A 6,260-nucleotide genomic window follows, 5' to 3' on the forward strand; every position below is an offset into this window, starting at 1 on the left:
TATGTTCACATAGTTTCCATGTTATAGTTAGGCAATGTATGTGTTGTTGAAATGCTATGATCGTAGAGTATGAAATTATGATATGAATGTTGTGTTCCTACCCATGTACAGAATTATGACAACCATGTACTTCATGAAATCCCTAACTTATGGTATTATGAACTGATGATTGTGGTCATGTATTCAAGAACGTTGTGCTGTGTCAGTTTCCTTCTATCGAGTCATGGGGGTACTTGTACCCAAAAAATATAGTTGTGTCCCTAGAGCTAGTGTCATGTTTCCACGATATCCTTAGTCATGCCACGATCCATAGAATTCAGTCAATCAAGTGACTCAGGAAAGCTCAGTAATTCAGTAATCTTAAATACTATTTCGTCAGTCAGCGAAACCCAGTTAATTCAGATTGATTCAGTCCAGTTTAATCATGTTTAGTTTCTATTTAGACGGGAGTAGGATTTAGCAACGAGCAAACCCAAGGATGGGAACTCGCCTGCCTGTTTAGGGTGTGATTCTTAGAAGCAATCCTTGTGTTCCAGAACTATATAGCCAGCTAACCTTGAGACATCTAACCTGTTAGTTTAGGGTTGATAAGATGGCATAACCTATCAGTTTAGGGTTCCCACCATTCTCATTTTGAGTACTTGCCAGTATAGGGTTCTCACAGTGTCCTTACCGATGGCACGATATTGACACCCTTCTAATTGGAGTTACAGATTAGACCCCAATTCAGCATTATTCGCTTAATTGGGGCATGTCGGTTAGATGACTACTTCCCATAGTTTCAGAATCAGTCTTAGTAAAAGAACTTAGATAGTTCTTTAGATTTTAGGACTGTCAGATACAGTCAACTCAGATTCAGTCACCATGTTATTAGATATATCAGTAAACTCATGTTTTCAGTACTCAAACTCAATAATCATGTTTTCATGATCTCATTCACAATATTATGTATTCATGCATGCATTCTCACGTTTATGTTAATCAGCCAGTTAGTATTGTTCATGCATATAAACCCCATGCATTCAGCCTACCTCACATGTATACCAGTATATTCAAAGTACTGACACATTTATTCTATGGTGTCTTATAAAATAGGTTCAAAAGTACGAGCTCCAGAGCATCAGTAGCATCTCAGTTTCTGCAGTTGGACTTAGCAGTGAGTCCTCATCCTTCGAGGACATGATCTTTGCTTTATGTTATTATTTATATCAGCTCAATTTTGCTAGACGGAGTTAGTTGGAGACATGTTCCTTTAACTCCATATTCAGACAGTACTTAGAGGCTTTTATATTTGATTCAGACTTCAATTGTTTTCAGTTTTATATTGGTATTGATATGCCACACTAGTCAGACATTATTATTTCATTTATGATCCAGTATGAACCTTATGGCCTATCAGCCTTTATTTTTACATCCATATACATGTATTATACAGTTTACAGGTACAGATATCAGTCATGAGTTAGCTTGTGGTCCTTCGGGGTCATGAGCACTTGTAGCATTTCGGGCACCAAGCTTAGGGTGTTATAGTGATGCATCATGCCAGGGGACTAAATGGGTGTTTTCCCCATGATTTTATTCTACCCAGGTGTGAGATTAAAGCCCTAAAAATATTTTAAGTCATCCATTATTAACTTTTCCCAAAATCAAAAGGCATTCTCTTTCAAAGGGCTAAACCTTAACTTCAATAAATCAAGAGCAATCTCAAAGGATTCACCAAGAACTTCAAGAAACTCATATATTAAGGTATGTTAGGTGTTTATCTATGGGTTCCTTTCACCCATAGAGTCCACAAATCCATTTTTAAAACTACAAGATTGTAGATTTATGAATTACATGCTTGAAATTGCATTGAATTCATATTCTTGTTATTGTTGGGTCTCAGTCCATGATTGAATTACAAGTTTCATGAAATTAAGCATTATATGTGTTGAATTACATGATCTTCATGTTAAACCCTTCAATTTGCAAGTTGATTGATGTAACCATGATAATTATATATGTTGATTATTGTATGACCTAAGCATGCTCCCCATGTGTTTGATAAAATGCCTATGTGGATGAAATAGTGCCATTATAACATCATAGCATATATTATCCATTCATGTACAAGTTAATGCATTACAAGTGTTTGCTAAAATGACTCAATGAGTGGATTGTGGGAAAGTAGCCATTATTATGTTTTCAAGATTGTGCCATGATTTACTTTGATGTTATCGAGTCCTGGGGGTATTTAATACCCGATAATTTAGTTGTTTACCTAGAGCCAGTGTCAGTTACAAAATAGTCTCATTCTTGTCATGATCAGCAGTACTCTTAGTCAGTTACAGAACTCAGAAAAACTCAGTAAACTCAGTATCAGTCCGTTTAGTTCAGTATACTCAGTTCAGTGTCATTTAGTTGGGAGTGGGATTTAGCATCGACTGACCCTAAGGATGAGGGTTCACCTGCTAGTAGAGGGTGTGATCTCTTGAAACAGTCTTTCCATTCCAGAACTACGTAGCTAGCGTAGGTTGAGACATCAAACCTGTCAGTTGAGGGTTGATGAGGTGTTTTAACCTTCTAGATGAGGGTTCCATCATTCTCATTAGAGTACCTTCTAGATGAGGGTAACTCTCAGCTTGTTTTTACCCATGGCACGGTACTGACACCCTTCCAATTGGGGTTACAAATTAGACCCCAACTCAATTATATTATCTTATTTGAGGCATGTCGGTTAGATGATTACCTCCCACAGTCTCAATCTAAGTCTTCAGAAAAGAACTCAATTCAATTATACAGAATCAGAACTGTTAGATACAGTCAATCAGTATCAGTAACTCAGTTATTAGTAAATTCAGATATCAGTTACTTAGTATCAGAATTCAGAACTTAGCTTTAGACATGCTTAGTCATAGTATTCATAAATATGTACATTAGTGCATACTTAGTTTTTGTAGCAGTATCAGTTATTCATGTACTCTTATGTTCAGTTACTTTATATCATTCAGTTAGTTATTGTTCATGCATATAAATCCTTGCATTCAGCCTTACCTCATCTAGCATACCAGTACATTCCACGTACTGACACATATTCTTTGTTTGCTCTATGATGTCTCATATCATAGGTTCGAATGTGCAGGTTCCCGACCGCGCATAGATAATTCATGTTTAGCCAATAACATCAGCTTTAGTATTGAGTCCTCATCTGTCGAGGACATTATTTATTTCATTATTACAGTAAACTTAATATTTCTGTAGATGGAGTTAGTTGGGGATTGTCCCATTAAACTCCACATTCTGACAATTTAGTTTAGAGGCCTTTTAAGCTAGACTTTCAGATAGTATTTAGTTTTACAGATTTCTATTATCAGTTGATATTTTTTATCAGTATTTATAGATTTTGAACCTTATAGCATTTCACCCTAGTTTCAGCATTTATTTCAGTATTATTATTTAGAGCTCACAACAGATATTAGACATGGGTTAACTTATGGTCCCTCGGGATCATAAGAATTGTATGGCCTTTGGGGTATAGACTTAGGGCATTACAAACTTGGTACCAGAGCCTAAGATTCAACAGTGTCCTAGAAAGTCTGATAGATGGATCAAGTAGAGTCTTTTGCATGGGTATGTAGCGCACCACACTTATGGATAGAAAGCTATGAGATATTTTAGGAAAGGTTTCCCTTCTTTCAGTATTCATGTCGTACGAATGACCATGAGCTCAAGTTAAACTCTTAGTCTAATCTATTTCTTCCTTTTGTTTACCAAATATGCCTCCCAAGAAGACTAGTGAAAGGAGAACCAGAAATCAGTTAGCACCTCAGCCCGTTCAGGAAGATCCCCTGGATGAGCATATCTTTCATGCAGAATTCAGAGTTGTATTCACTACTCTAGCCAATTCTGTAGCAGCTCAAAATAAATGGCTAGCTGTTGTTCAGGACAATCCAGTGGCCAATACTGCTACATCTAGGATTCAGGAATTCACCCGAATAAATCCTCTCTTATTCTCAAGATCTAAGTCAGAAAAGGATCCACAAAAGTTCTTCAATCAAGTTCAGAAGGTCACAAATATCATGGAAGTAACTTCCAGTGAGAGTGCTGAGTTAGCTTCCTATCAGCTACAAGACGTATCTCATACATAGTTTAAGCAGTGAAAGGTAGATAGGGGTACAGATGCAGAGCCTATAGAATGGGAAGAGTTTGCTACTGGTTTCCTGGATAAATTCTTATCCTTAGAGCTGAGAGAAGCCAAAGTGTTAGAGTTCATCAACCTCAGGTAAGGTAGTATGAGCATGAAAGAGTATTCCCTCAAGTTTACTCAGTTAGCCAGGTATGCTCCACATGTAGTGGCAAATAGTATGTCCAGGATGAGCAAGTTCATGTTAGTGGTATCAGATAGTGTGTTTAAGAAGTGCATAATAGCAATGTTGATTAAGGAGATGGATATATCCAGGCTCATAGTCCATGCTCAATAGATAGAAGAGGTTAAGATTAGAGAGAGGGGGAGGCAGAATAAGAGAGCTAGAATAGGTAGCTTTAATTTCAATTAGCCTAAGTCATAGGAAGGTAACCGTTCCCAGTTTTACCTAAAATCTTTAGTTATAGCTCAGTCATCAGCCAGAGCTCCAGTCCCTAAGTTCAGAAATGGTATCAAAGATATGGCTCCAGGCTCTAAGTCTCAAGTTAGTGTCATCAGTGCTCGAATAAATCCTCTATGTCAGCAATGTGGCAAGAACCATCAGGGTGTCTGTAGAGCTGGCAGTGATATTTGCTTCAGGTATGGCAATCCAGGCTACAGAGTCAGATATTGTCCTCAGTCAGGTTCTCAGGGTCAGCATAACTATCCCCCAGCTTAGTCTGATCTCTCAAATCAGCAGGGTGCCATTTCTAGTACCACCAGTGGGCAATGCCCAAACATGCTTTATGCACTTCAGTCCAGACAAAATCAAGAAAATTCTCCTGATGTGGTCACTGGTATGTTACAGATCTTTTATTTACATATTATGCCTTGCTAGATCTAAGAGCTTCTTTATCTTTCGTAACTCCTTATATAGCCATTAACTTCAGAGTTAATTTAGAAATCTTAGCAGAGCCTTTCTCATTTTCTACCCCAGTGGGTAAATTTATCATAGCCCGACGGGTATACAGGAACTGTCCGATTATGATATCTCAGAAAGTTACTTCAGCAGACCTTGTCGAATTAGAGATAGTGGATTTTGATGTCATTTTTGGCATAGATTAGCTCCATTCATTCTATTCCTCAGTTGATTGTAGAAACAAAATCATTTATTTTCAGTTTCCAAATAAATCAATCATTGAATGAAGGGGTAGTACCTCCATTTCAGTTGACCTAAGTTTGAATCTCTAGATTGAACTAGTAGAAAAAGAAGTTGAGAATTCTAAGTTAGTCAATGTTGAGGTGATATATGATGATTTTTGGGGAAATAGAAAGCTACGAATCATGTATCAAAGGAAGTACTAGCAATGGACCTTACATCATTAGGAGTAGTCCTTTAGAATAAGTTTAGTGTTTACGAGTATTGTCATATCTAGACTCTAGAGTAAAGTGGTTTTAGTTTGATTAGACTTTATTAAGTGCCTCATGATCTTAGAATAATGGCTTTAAGCTAATGGGGAGATGGTAGAACAAGTAACCAGGTTAGACTTTCAGATTTTAGTAGTAATGTTAGTATGTGTAGAAAAATAGTGGGAGAGGTTGATTCCCAACCAGTACTTACCTTAGTGCAAGGTTTTGCACTTCAACTATCACAATATCTACTCACGCATTACACGTCAGCTCTACGATCCAAGCCTATATTCGTGCACATCAATGAATATCATGTACGTTTATAGCTCCTAGTATAAGGAGTTCCAATTCACTCAGTGTTTTGAATCATGTTCTATGAAACAGAAAATCCAAACTCAAGTCATGCAGTTCATGACTCATGTACTCATGCTTTACAGTGTGCTCAGTTCAATATTCAGTTCCAGACTCAGTCTAGTTTTAGGTTTGCTTGACCAATGCGTACAGTTATTTAGTTGTCAGTATCTCAGTATTTTAGAATTATGTCATGCGCTTAGTCTTCCATTCCTAGATAATACCATTTCTTTGAATTCATGCTCAGTTACCTCATGTTCCTCAGTCAGTCCTTACCTTAAATGTATAGTACTTTATAGTTTCAGTCCAGTTATTCAGGTTAATTATAGTTCAATCTTACATGACTAACATCCAGCTATCAGTCATCTAATTAATCAAATAAGTTAGTATGTTTTGC

The sequence above is a fragment of the Capsicum annuum genome, chromosome 2, assembly GCF_002878395.1.
Source record: "Capsicum annuum cultivar UCD-10X-F1 chromosome 2, UCD10Xv1.1, whole genome shotgun sequence".
In the NCBI taxonomy this organism is placed as follows: domain Eukaryota; kingdom Viridiplantae; phylum Streptophyta; class Magnoliopsida; order Solanales; family Solanaceae; genus Capsicum; species Capsicum annuum.